The following is a 13,143-nucleotide window of genomic DNA, read 5'->3' as shown; positions in this document are numbered from 1 at the left end:
GGCCTTAAGCCCAGCCCGCACTTGTGCCCTGGCCTTAAGCCTAGCCCGCACTTGTGCCCAGGCCTTTAGCCTAGCCCGCACTTGTGCCCCGGCCTTTAGCCTAGCCCGCACTTGTGCCCCGGCCTAAAGCCTAGCCCGCACTTGTGCCCCCGGCCTTAAGCCTAGCCCGCACTTGTGCCCCCGGCCTTAAGCGTAGCCCGCACTTGTGCCCAGGCCTTAAGCCTAGCCCGCACTTGTGACCAGGCCTTAAGCCTAGCCCGCACTTGTGCCCAGGCCTTAAGCCTAGCCCGCACTTGTGCCCAGGCCTTAAGCCTAGCCCGCACTAGTGCCCCGGCCTTAAGCCTAGCCCGCACTTGTGCCCCGGCCTTAAGCCTAGCCCGCACTTGTGCCCCGGCCTTCAGCCTAGCCCGCACTTGTGCCCCGGCCTTCAGCCTAGCCCGCACTTGTGCCCCGGCCTTAAGCCTAGCCCGCACTTGTGCCCCGGCCTTAAGCCTAGCCCGCACTTGTGCCCCGGCCTTAAGCCTAGCCCGCACTTGTGCCCCGGCCTTAAGCCTAGCCCGCACTTGTGCCCCGGCCTTTAGCCTAGCCCGCACTTGTGCCCCGGCCTAAAGCCCAGCCCGCACTTGTGCCCAGGCCTTAAGCCCAGCCCGCACTTGTGCCCAGGCCTTAAGCCCAGCCCGCACTTGTGCCCAGGCCTTAAGCCCAGCCCGCACTTGTGCCCAGGCCTTAAGCCCAGCCCGCACTTGTGCCCAGGCCTTAAGCCCAGCCCGCACTTGTGCCCAGGCCTTAAGCCCAGCCCGCACTTGTGCCCAGGCCTTAAGCCCAGCCCGCACTTGTGCCCAGGCCTTAAGCCCAGCCCGCACTTGTGCCCAGGCCTTAAGCCCAGCCCGCACTTGTGCCGAGGCCTTAAGCCCAGCCCGCACTTGTGCCGAGGCCTTAAGCCCAGCCCGCACTTGTGCCGAGGCTTTAAGCCCAGCCCGCACTTGTGCCCAGGCCTTAAGCCCAGCCCGCACTTGTGCCCAGGCCTTAAGCCCAGCCCGCACTTGTGCCCAGGCCTTAAGCCTAGCCCGCACTTGTGCCCAGGCCTTAAGCCTAGCCCGCACTTGTGCCCAGGCCTTAAGCCTAGCCCGCACTTGTGCATCGGCCTTAAGCCTAGCCCGCACTTGTGCCCAGGCCTTAAGCCTAGCCCGCACTTGTGCCCAGGCCTTAAGCCTAGCCCGCACTTGTGCCCCCGGCCTTAAGCCTAGCCCGCACTTGTGCCCAGGCCTTATGCCTAGCCCGCACTTGTGCCCCCGGCCTTAAGCCTAGCCCGCACTTGTGCCCCCGGCCTTAAGCGTAGCCCGCACTTGTGCCCCCGGCCTTAAGCCTAGCCCGCACTTGTGCCCAGGCCTTAAGCCTAGCCCGCACTTGTGCCCAGGCCTTAAGCCTAGCCCGCACTAGTGCCCCGGCCTTAAGCCTAGCCCGCACTTGTGCCCAGGCCTTAAGCCTAGCCCGCACTTGTGCCCCGGCCTTAAGCCTAGCCCGCACTTGTGCCCAGGCCTTAAGCCCAGCCCGCACTTGTGCCCCGGCCTTAAGCCTAGCCCGCACTTGTGCCCAGGCCTTAAGCCTAGCCCGCACTTGTGCCCCGGCCTTAAGCCTAGCCCGCACTTGTGCCATGGACTTAAGCCTAGCCCGCACTTGTGCCCCGGCCTTAAGCCTAGCCCGCACTTGTGCCCAGGCCATAAGCCTAGCCCGCACTTGTGCCCAGGCCTTAAGCCTAGCCCGCACTTGTGCCCAGGCCTTAAGCCTAGCCCGCACTTGTGCCCCGGCCTTAAGCCTAGCCCGCACTTGTGGCCAGGCCTTAAGCCTAGCCCGCACTTGTGCCCCGGCCATAAGCCTAGCCCGCACTTGTGCCCAGGCCTTAAGCCTAGCCCGCACTTGTGCCCAGGCCTTAAGCCTAGCCCGCACTTGTGCCCAGGCCTTAAGCCTAGCCCGCACTTGTGGCCAGGCCTTAAGCCTAGCCCGCACTTGTGCCCAGGCCTTAAGCCTAGCCCGCACTTGTGCCCAGGCCTTAAGCCTAGCCCGCACTTGTGCCCCGGCCTTAAGCCTAGCCCGCACTTGTGCATCGGCCTTAAGCCTAGCCCGCACTTGTGCCCAGGCCTTAAGCCTAGCCCGCACTTGTGCCCAGGCCTTAAGCCTAGCCCGCACTTGTGCCCAGGCCTTAAGCCTAGCCCGCACTTGTGCCCAGGCCTTAAGCCTAGCCCGCACTTGTGCCCCCGGCCTTAAGCCTAGCCCGCACTTGTGCCCAGGCCTTATGCCTAGCCCGCACTTGTGCCCCCGGCCTTAAGCCTAGCCCGCACTTGTGCCCCCGGCCTTAAGCGTAGCCCGCACTTGTGCCCAGGCCTTAAGCCTAGCCCGCACTTGTGACCAGGCCTTAAGCCTAGCCCGCACTTGTGCCCAGGCCTTAAGCCTAGCCCGCACTTGTGGCCAGGCCTTAAGCCTAGCCCGCACTTGTGCCCAGGCCTTAAGCCTAGCCCGCACTTGTGCCCAGGCCTTAAGCCTAGCCCGCACTTGTGCCCCGGCCTTAAGCCTAGCCCGCACTTGTGCATCGGCCTTAAGCCTAGCCCGCACTTGTGCCCAGGCCTTAAGCCTAGCCCGCACTTGTGCCCAGGCCTTAAGCCTAGCCCGCACTTGTGCCCAGGCCTTAAGCCTAGCCCGCACTTGTGCCCCCGGCCTTAAGCCTAGCCCGCACTTGTGCCCAGGCCTTATGCCTAGCCCGCACTTGTGCCCCCGGCCTTAAGCCTAGCCCGCACTTGTGCCCCCGGCCTTAAGCGTAGCCCGCACTTGTGCCCCCGGCCTTAAGCCTAGCCCGCACTTGTGCCCAGGCCTTAAGCCTAGCCCGCACTTGTGCCCAGGCCTTAAGCCTAGCCCGCACTAGTGCCCCGGCCTTAAGCCTAGCCCGCACTTGTGCCCAGGCCTTAAGCCTAGCCCGCACTTGTGCCCCGGCCTTAAGCCTAGCCCGCACTTGTGCCCAGGCCTTAAGCCCAGCCCGCACTTGTGCCCCGGCCTTAAGCCTAGCCCGCACTTGTGCCCAGGCCTTAAGCCTAGCCCGCACTTGTGCCCCGGCCTTAAGCCTAGCCCGCACTTGTGCCCCGGCCTTAAGCCTAGCCCGCACTTGTGCCATGGACTTAAGCCTAGCCCGCACTTGTGCCCCGGCCTTAAGCCTAGCCCGCACTTGTGCCATGGACTTAAGCCTAGCCCGCACTTGTGCCCCGGCCTTAAGCCTAGCCCGCACTTGTGCCCAGGCCATAAGCCTAGCCCGCACTTGTGCCCAGGCCTTAAGCCTAGCCCGCACTTGTGCCCAGGCCTTAAGCCTAGCCCGCACTTGTGCCCAGGCCTTAAGCCTAGCCCGCACTTGTGCCCCGGCCTTAAGCCTAGCCCGCACTTGTGGCCAGGCCTTAAGCCTAGCCCGCACTTGTGGCCAGGCCTTAAGCCTAGCCCGCACTTGTGCCCAGGCCTTAAGCCTAGCCCGCACTTGTGCCCCGGCCTTAAGCCTAGCCCGCACTTGTGCCCAGGCCTTAAGCCCAGCCCGCACTTGTGCCCCGGCCTTAAGCCTAGCTCGCACTTGTGCCCCGGCCTTAAGCCTAGCCCGCACTTGTGCCCCGGCCTTAAGCCTAGCCCGCACTTGTGCCCCCGGCCTTAAGCCTAGCCCGCACTTGTGCCACGGACTTAAGCCAAGCCCGCACTTGTGCTCAGGCCTTAAGCCTAGCCCGCACTTGTGCCCAAGCCTTAAGCCTAGCCCGCACTTGTGCCCAGGCCTTAAGCCTAGCCCGCACTTTTGCCCAGGCCTTAAGCCTAGCCCGCACTTGTGCCCAGGCCTTAAGCCCAGCCCGCACTTGTGCCCAGGCCTTAAGCCCAGCCCGCACGTGTGCCCAGGCCTTAAGCCCAGCCCGCACTTGTGCCCAGGCCTTAAGCCCAGCCCGCACTTGTGCCCCGGCCTTAAGCCTAGCCCGCACTTGTGGCCAGGCCTTAAGCCTAGCCCGCACTTGTGCCCAGGCCTTAAGCCTAGCCCGCACTTGTGCCCCGGCCTTAAGCCTAGCCCGCACTTGTGCATCGGCCTTAAGCCTAGCCCGCACTTGTGCCCAGGCCTTAAGCCTAGCCCGCACTTGTGCCCAGGCCTTAAGCCTAGCCCGCACTTGTGCCCAGGCCTTAAGCCTAGCCCGCACTTGTGCCCAGGCCTTAAGCCTAGCCCGCACTTGTGCCCCGGCCTTAAGCCTAGCCCGCACTTGTGGCCAGGCCTTAAGCCTAGCCCGCACTTGTGGCCAGGCCTTAAGCCTAGCCCGCACTTGTGCCCAGGCCTTAAGCCTAGCCCGCACTTGTGCCCCGGCCTTAAGCCTAGCCCGCACTTGTGCATCGGCCTTAAGCCTAGCCCGCACTTGTGCCCAGGCCTTAAGCCTAGCCCGCACTTGTGCCCAGGCCTTAAGCCTAGCCCGCACTTGTGCCCAGGCCTTAAGCCTAGCCCGCACTTGTGCCCAGGCCTTAAGCCTAGCCCGCACTTGTGCCCAGGCCTTAAGCCTAGCCCGCACTTGTGCCCCCGGCCTTAAGCCTAGCCCGCACTTGTGCCCAGGCCTTATGCCTAGCCCGCACTTGTGCCCCCGGCCTTAAGCCTAGCCCGCACTTGTGCCCCCGGCCTTAAGCGTAGCCCGCACTTGTGCCCAGGCCTTAAGCCTAGCCCGCACTTGTGACCAGGCCTTAAGCCTAGCCCGCACTTGTGCCCAGGCCTTAAGCCTAGCCCGCACTTGTGCCCAGGCCTTAAGCCTAGCTCGCACTTGTGCCCCGGCCTTAAGCCTAGCCCGCACTTGTGCCCCGGCCTTAAGCCTAGCCCGCACTTGTGCCCCCGGCCTTAAGCCTAGCCCGCACTTGTGCCACGGACTTAAGCCAAGCCCGCACTTGTGCTCAGGCCTTAAGCCTAGCCCGCACTTGTGCCCAAGCCTTAAGCCTAGCCCGCACTTGTGCCCAGGCCTTAAGCCTAGCCCGCACTTTTGCCCAGGCCTTAAGCCTAGCCCGCACTTGTGCCCAGGCCTTAAGCCCAGCCCGCACTTGTGCCCAGGCCTTAAGCCTAGCCCGCACTTGTGCCCAGGCCTTAAGCCTAGCCCGCACTTGTGCCCCGGCCTTAAGCCTAGCCCGCACTTGTGCATCGGCCTTAAGCCTAGCCCGCACTTGTGCCCAGGCCTTAAGCCTAGCCCGCACTTGTGCCCAGGCCTTAAGCCTAGCCCGCACTTGTGCCCAGGCCTTAAGCCTAGCCCGCACTTGTGCCCAGGCCTTAAGCCTAGCCCGCACTTGTGCCCAGGCCTTAAGCCTAGCCCGCACTTGTGCCCCCGGCCTTAAGCCTAGCCCGCACTTGTGCCCAGGCCTTATGCCTAGCCCGCACTTGTGCCCCCGGCCTTAAGCCTAGCCCGCACTTGTGCCCCCGGCCTTAAGCGTAGCCCGCACTTGTGCCCAGGCCTTAAGCCTAGCCCGCACTTGTGACCAGGCCTTAAGCCTAGCCCGCACTTGTGCCCAGGCCTTAAGCCTAGCCCGCACTTGTGCCCAGGCCTTAAGCCTAGCCCGCACTAGTGCCCCGGCCTTAAGCCTAGCCCGCACTTGTGCCCAGGCCTTTAGCCTAGCCCGCACTTGTGCCCCGGCCTTTAGCCTAGCCCGCACTTGTGCCCCGGCCTAAAGCCTAGCCCGCACTTGTGCCCCCGGCCTTAAGCCTAGCCCGCACTTGTGCCCCCGGCCTTAAGCGTAGCCCGCACTTGTGCCCAGGCCTTAAGCCTAGCCCGCACTTGTGACCAGGCCTTAAGCCTAGCCCGCACTTGTGCCCAGGCCTTAAGCCTAGCCCGCACTTGTGCCCAGGCCTTAAGCCTAGCCCGCACTAGTGCCCCGGCCTTAAGCCTAGCCCGCACTTGTGCCCCGGCCTTAAGCCTAGCCCGCACTTGTGCCCCGGCCTTCAGCCTAGCCCGCACTTGTGCCCCGGCCTTCAGCCTAGCCCGCACTTGTGCCCCGGCCTTCAGCCTAGCCCGCACTTGTGCCCCGGCCTTAAGCCTAGCCCGCACTTGTGCCCCGGCCTTAAGCCTAGCCCGCACTTGTGCCCCGGCCTTAAGCCTAGCCCGCACTTGTGCCCCGGCCTTAAGCCTAGCCCGCACTTGTGCCCCGGCCTTTAGCCTAGCCCGCACTTGTGCCCCGGCCTAAAGCCCAGCCCGCACTTGTGCCCAGGCCTTAAGCCCAGCCCGCACTTGTGCCCAGGCCTTAAGCCCAGCCCGCACTTGTGCCCAGGCCTTAAGCCCAGCCCGCACTTGTGCCCAGGCCTTAAGCCCAGCCCGCACTTGTGCCCAGGCCTTAAGCCCAGCCCGCACTTGTGCCCAGGCCTTAAGCCCAGCCCGCACTTGTGCCCAGGCCTTAAGCCCAGCCCGCACTTGTGCCCAGGCCTTAAGCCCAGCCCGCACTTGTGCCCAGGCCTTAAGCCCAGCCCGCACTTGTGCCGAGGCCTTAAGCCCAGCCCGCACTTGTGCCGAGGCCTTAAGCCCAGCCCGCACTTGTGCCGAGGCTTTAAGCCCAGCCCGCACTTGTGCCCAGGCCTTAAGCCCAGCCCGCACTTGTGCCCAGGCCTTAAGCCCAGCCCGCACTTGTGCCCAGGCCTTAAGCCTAGCCCGCACTTGTGCCCAGGCCTTAAGCCTAGCCCGCACTTGTGCCCAGGCCTTAAGCCTAGCCCGCACTTGTGCATCGGCCTTAAGCCTAGCCCGCACTTGTGCCCAGGCCTTAAGCCTAGCCCGCACTTGTGCCCAGGCCTTAAGCCTAGCCCGCACTTGTGCCCCCGGCCTTAAGCCTAGCCCGCACTTGTGCCCAGGCCTTATGCCTAGCCCGCACTTGTGCCCCCGGCCTTAAGCCTAGCCCGCACTTGTGCCCCCGGCCTTAAGCGTAGCCCGCACTTGTGCCCCCGGCCTTAAGCCTAGCCCGCACTTGTGCCCAGGCCTTAAGCCTAGCCCGCACTTGTGCCCAGGCCTTAAGCCTAGCCCGCACTAGTGCCCCGGCCTTAAGCCTAGCCCGCACTTGTGCCCAGGCCTTAAGCCTAGCCCGCACTTGTGCCCCGGCCTTAAGCCTAGCCCGCACTTGTGCCCAGGCCTTAAGCCCAGCCCGCACTTGTGCCCCGGCCTTAAGCCCAGCCCGCACTTGTGCCCAGGCCTTAAGCCTAGCCCGCACTTGTGCCCCGGCCTTAAGCCTAGCCCGCACTTGTGCCCAGGCCTTAAGCCTAGCCCGCACTTGTGCCCCGGCCTTAAGCCTAGCCCGCACTTGTGCCATGGACTTAAGCCTAGCCCGCACTTGTGCCCCGGCCTTAAGCCTAGCCCGCACTAGTGCCCCGGCCTTAAGCCTAGCCCGCACTTGTGCCCAGGCCTTAAGCCTAGCCCGCACTTGTGCCCCGGCCTTAAGCCTAGCCCGCACTTGTGCCCAGGCCTTAAGCCCAGCCCGCACTTGTGCCCCGGCCTTAAGCCTAGCTCGCACTTGTGCCCCGGCCTTAAGCCTAGCCCGCACTTGTGCCCCGGCCTTAAGCCTAGCCCGCACTTGTGCCCCCGGCCTTAAGCCTAGCCCGCACTTGTGCCACGGACTTAAGCCAAGCCCGCACTTGTGCTCAGGCCTTAAGCCTAGCCCGCACTTGTGCCCAAGCCTTAAGCCTAGCCCGCACTTGTGCCCAGGCCTTAAGCCTAGCCCGCACTTTTGCCCAGGACTTAAGCCCAGCCCGCACTTGTGCCCAGGCCTTAAGCCCAGCCCGCACTTGTGCCCAGGCCTTAAGCCCAGCCCGCACTTGTGCCCAGGCCTTAAGCCCAGCCCGCACTTGTGCCCAGGCCTTAAGCCCAGCCCGCACTTGTGCCCTGGCCTTAAGCCTAGCCCGCACTTGTGCCCAGGCCTTTAGCCTAGCCCGCACTTGTGCCCCGGCCTTTAGCCTAGCCCGCACTTGTGCCCCGGCCTAAAGCCTAGCCCGCACTTGTGCCACGGACTTAAGCCAAGCCCGCACTTGTGCCCAGGCCTTAAGCCTAGCCCGCACTTGTGCCCCGGCCTTAAGCCTAGCCCGCACTTGTGCCCAGGCCTTAAGCCCAGCCCGCACTTGTGCCCCGGCCTTAAGCCTAGCTCGCACTTGTGCCCCGGCCTTAAGCCTAGCCCGCACTTGTGCCCCGGCCTTAAGCCTAGCCCGCACTTGTGCCCCGGCCTAAAGCCTAGCCCGCACTTGTGCCACGGACTTAAGCCAAGCCCGCACTTGTGCCCAGGCCTTAAGCCTAGCCCGCACTTGTGCCCCGGCCTTAAGCCTAGCCCGCACTTGTGCCCAGGCCTTAAGCCCAGCCCGCACTTGTGCCCCGGCCTTAAGCCTAGCTCGCACTTGTGCCCCGGCCTTAAGCCTAGCCCGCACTTGTGCCCCGGCCTTAAGCCTAGCCCGCACTTGTGCCCCCGGCCTTAAGCCTAGCCCGCACTTGTGCCACGGACTTAAGCCAAGCCCGCACTTGTGCTCAGGCCTTAAGCCTAGCCCGCACTTGTGCCCAAGCCTTAAGCCTAGCCCGCACTTGTGCCCAGGCCTTAAGCCTAGCCCGCACTTTTGCCCAGGCCTTAAGCCTAGCCCGCACTTGTGCCCAGGCCTTAAGCCCAGCCCGCACTTGTGCCCAGGCCTTAAGCCCAGCCCGCACTTGTGCCCAGGCCTTAAGCCCAGCCCGCACTTGTGCCCAGGCCTTAAGCCCAGCCCGCACTTGTGCCCCGGCCTTAAGCCTAGCCCGCACTTGTGCCCAGGCCTTTAGCCTAGCCCGCACTTGTGCCCCGGCCTTTAGCCTAGCCCGCACTTGTGCCCCGGCCTAAAGCCCAGCCCGCACTTGTGCCCAGGCCTTAAGCCCAGCCCGCACTTGTGCCCAGGCCTTAAGCCCAGCCCGCACTTGTGCCCAGGCCTTAAGCCCAGCCCGCACTTTTGAGCCCCTTGTATGCTTGTTTGTTTGTTTTTGTCTTCAGCTTCATGTTGGTTATGCACATAGGGCCAGCTTTATGCTCTTCGCTCTTGTCCCGTCTGAATGCACATGCACGACTGTAATTGGGGAAGAAGGCATTACCCATTTACGGAGGACAGACAAGAAGTGCCTGGTCGCTTGGAGCATGGGGTTATGGAGAGGCTCCGCACTGTACAACAAAGGATCTAGTCCTAAATGTCCAAGTACAGAGTAGAGGAGTGAAAGCTAGCTCTTCACCCCTATGGGTGCCTAACCCTTTATGCAAAGAGTGCAAAGAGTTAGCTGTATGCCTTAAGCCTAGCCAGCACTTGTGCCCATGCCTTAAGCCTAGCCAGCACTTGTGCCCCCTTGCCTTGATCCTAGCCAGCACTGCACTTGTGCCCAGGCCTTAAGCCTAGCCTGCACTTGTGCCCAGGCCTTAAGCCTAGCTGGCACTTGTGCCCATGCCTTAAGCCTAGCCAGCACTTGTGCCCCCTGCCTTGATCCTAGCCAGCACTGCACTTGTGCCCCGGCCTTAAGCCTAGCCCGCACTTGTGCCCCGGCCTTAAGCCTAGCCCGCACTTGTGCCCCGGCCTTAAGCCTAGCCCGCACTTGTGCCCCGGCCTTAAGCCTAGCCCGCACTTGTGCCCCGGCCTTAAGCCTAGCCCGCACTTGTGCCCCGGCCTTAAGCCTAGCCCGCACTTGTGCCCCGGCCTTAAGCCTAGCCCGCACTTGTGCCCCGGCCTTAAGCCTAGCCCGCACTTGTGCCCCGGCCTTAAGCCTAGCCCGCACTTGTGCCCCGGCCTTAAGCCTAGCCCGCACTTGTGCCCCGGCCTTAAGCCTAGCCCGCACTTGTGCCCCGGCCTTAAGCCTAGCCCGCACTTGTGCCCCGGCCTTAAGCCTAGCCCGCACTTGTGCCCCGGCCTTAAGCCTAGCCCGCACTTGTGCCCCGGCCTTAAGCCTAGCCCGCACTTGTGCCCCGACCTTAAGCCCAGCCCGCACTTGTGCCCCGACCTTACGCCCAGCCCGCACTTGTGCCCCGGCCTTAAGCCTAGCCCACACTTGTGCTCAGGCCTTAAGCCTAGCCCGCACTTGTGCCCAGGCCTTAAGCCTAGCCCGCACTTGTGCCCAGGCCTTAAACCTAGCCCGCACTTGTGCCCCGGCCTTAAGCCTAGCCCGCACTTGTGCATCGGCCTTAAGCCTAGCCCGCACTTGTGCCCAGGCCTTATGCCTAGCCCGCACTTGTGCCCCCGGCCTTAAGCCTAGCCCGCACTTGTGCCCCCGGCCTTAAGCGTAGCCCGCACTTGTGCCCAGGCCTTAAGCCTAGCCCGCACTTGTGCCCCGGCCTTAGGCCTAGCCCGCACTTGTGCCCCGGCCTTAAGCCTAGCCCGCACTTGTGCTCAGGCCTTAAGCCTAGCCCGCACTTGTGCCCAGGCCTTAAGCCTAGCCCGCACTTGTGCCCAGGCCTTAAGCCTAGCCCGCACTTGTGCCCAGGCCTTAAACCTAGCCCGCACTTGTGCCACGGACTTAAGCCAAGCCCGCACTTGTGCTCAGGCCTTAAGCCTAGCCCGCACTTGTGCCCAAGCCTTAAGCCTAGCCCGCACTTGTGCCCAGGCCTTAAGCCTAGCCCGCACTTTTGCCCAGGCCTTAAGCCCAGCCCGCACTTGTGCCCAGGCCTTAAGCCCAGCCCGCACTTGTGCCCAGGCCTTAAGCCCAGCCCGCACTTGTGCCCAGGCCTTAAGCCCAGCCCGCACTTGTGCCCAGGCCTTAAGCCCAGCCCGCACTTGTGCCCTGGCCTTAAGCCTAGCCCGCACTTGTGCCCAGGCCTTTAGCCTAGCCCGCACTTGTGCCCCGGCCTTTAGCCTAGCCTGCACTTGTGCCCCGGCCTAAAGCCTAGCCCGCACTTGTGCCCCCGGCCTTAAGCCTAGCCCGCACTTGTGCCCCCGGCCTTAAGCGTAGCCCGCACTTGTGCCCAGGCCTTAAGCCTAGCCCGCACTTGTGACCAGGCCTTAAGCCTAGCCCGCACTTGTGCCCAGGCCTTAAGCCTAGCCCGCACTTGTGCCCAGGCCTTAAGCCTAGCCCGCACTAGTGCCCCGGCCTTAAGCCTAGCCCGCACTTGTGCCCAGGCCTTAAGCCTAGCCCGCACTTGTGCCCCGGCCTTAAGCCTAGCCCGCACTTGTGCCCAGGCCTTAAGCCCAGCCCGCACTTGTGCCCCGGCCTTAAGCCTAGCTCGCACTTGTGCCCCGGCCTTAAGCCTAGCCCGCACTTGTGCCCCGGCCTTAAGCCTAGCCCGCACTTGTGCCCCCGGCCTTAAGCCTAGCCCGCACTTGTGCCACGGACTTAAGCCAAGCCCGCACTTGTGCTCAGGCCTTAAGCCTAGCCCGCACTTGTGCCCAAGCCTTAAGCCTAGCCCGCACTTGTGCCCAGGCCTTAAGCCTAGCCCGCACTTTTGCCCAGGCCTTAAGCCTAGCCCGCACTTGTGCCCAGGCCTTAAGCCCAGCCCGCACTTGTGCCCAGGCCTTAAGCCCAGCCCGCACTTGTGCCCAGGCCTTAAGCCCAGCCCGCACTTGTGCCCAGGCCTTAAGCCCAGCCCGCACTTGTGCCCCGGCCTTAAGCCTAGCCCGCACTTGTGCCCAGGCCTTTAGCCTAGCCCGCACTTGTGCCCCGGCCTTTAGCCTAGCCCGCACTTGTGCCCCGGCCTAAAGCCCAGCCCGCACTTGTGCCCAGGCCTTAAGCCCAGCCCGCACTTGTGCCCAGGCCTTAAGCCCAGCCCGCACTTGTGCCCAGGCCTTAAGCCCAGCCCGCACTTTTGAGCCCCTTGTATGCTTGTTTGTTTGTTTTTGTCTTCAGCTTCATGTTGGTTATGCACATAGGGCCAGCTTTATGCTCTTCGCTCTTGTCCCGTCTGAATGCACATGCACGACTGTAATTGGGGAAGAAGGCATTACCCATTTACGGAGGACAGACAAGAAGTGCCTGGTCGCTTGGAGCATGGGGTTATGGAGAGGCTCCGCACTGTACAACAAAGGATCTAGTCCTAAATGTCCAAGTACAGAGTAGAGGAGTGAAAGCTAGCTCTTCACCCCTATGGGTGCCTAACCCTTTATGCAAAGAGTGCAAAGAGTTAGCTGTATGCCTTAAGCCTAGCCAGCACTTGTGCCCCCTTGCCTTGATCCTAGCCAGCACTGCACTTGTGCCCAGGCCTTAAGCCTAGCCTGCACTTGTGCCCAGGCCTTAAGCCTAGCTGGCACTTGTGCCCATGCCTTAAGCCTAGCCAGCACTTGTGCCCCCTGCCTTGATCCTAGCCAGCACTGCACTTGTGCCCCGGCCTTAAGCCTAGCCCGCACTTGTGCCCCGGCCTTAAGCCTAGCCCGCACTTGTGCCCCGGCCTTAAGCCTAGCCCGCACTTGTGCCCCGGCCTTAAGCCTAGCCCGCACTTGTGCCCCGGCCTTAAGCCTAGCCCGCACTTGTGCCCCGGCCTTAAGCCTAGCCCGCACTTGTGCCCCGGCCTTAAGCCTAGCCCGCACTTGTGCCCCGGCCTTAAGCCTAGCCCGCACTTGTGCCCCGGCCTTAAGCCTAGCCCGCACTTGTGCCCCGGCCTTAAGCCTAGCCCGCACTTGTGCCCCGGCCTTAAGCCTAGCCCGCACTTGTGCCCCGGCCTTAAGCCTAGCCCGCACTTGTGCCCCGGCCTTAAGCCTAGCCCGCACTTGTGCCCCGGCCTTAAGCCTAGCCCGCACTTGTGCCCCGGCCTTAAGCCTAGCCCGCACTTGTGCCCCGACCTTAAGCCCAGCCCGCACTTGTGCCCCGACCTTACGCCCAGCCCGCACTTGTGCCCCGACCTTACGCCCAGCCCGCACTTGTGCCCCGGCCTTAAGCCCAGCCCACACTTGTGCTCAGGCCTTAAGCCTAGCCCGCACTTGTGCCCAGGCCTTAAGCCTAGCCCGCACTTGTGCCCAGGCCTTAAACCTAGCCCGCACTTGTGCCCCGGCCTTAAGCCTAGCCCGCACTTGTGCATCGGCCTTAAGCCTAGCCCGCACTTGTGCCCAGGCCTTATGCCTAGCCCGCACTTGTGCCCCCGGCCTTAAGCCTAGCCCGCACTTGTGCCCCCGGCCTTAAGCGTAGCCCGCACTTGTGCCCAGGCCTTAAGCCTAGCCCGCACTTGTGC

This window comes from Ranitomeya imitator, unplaced genomic scaffold (genome assembly GCF_032444005.1).
Source record: "Ranitomeya imitator isolate aRanImi1 unplaced genomic scaffold, aRanImi1.pri SCAFFOLD_156, whole genome shotgun sequence".
Lineage (NCBI taxonomy): Eukaryota > Metazoa > Chordata > Amphibia > Anura > Dendrobatidae > Ranitomeya > Ranitomeya imitator.
The sequence above is the reverse complement of the archived record's forward strand: the minus strand, read 5'-3'. Positions refer to the sequence as shown.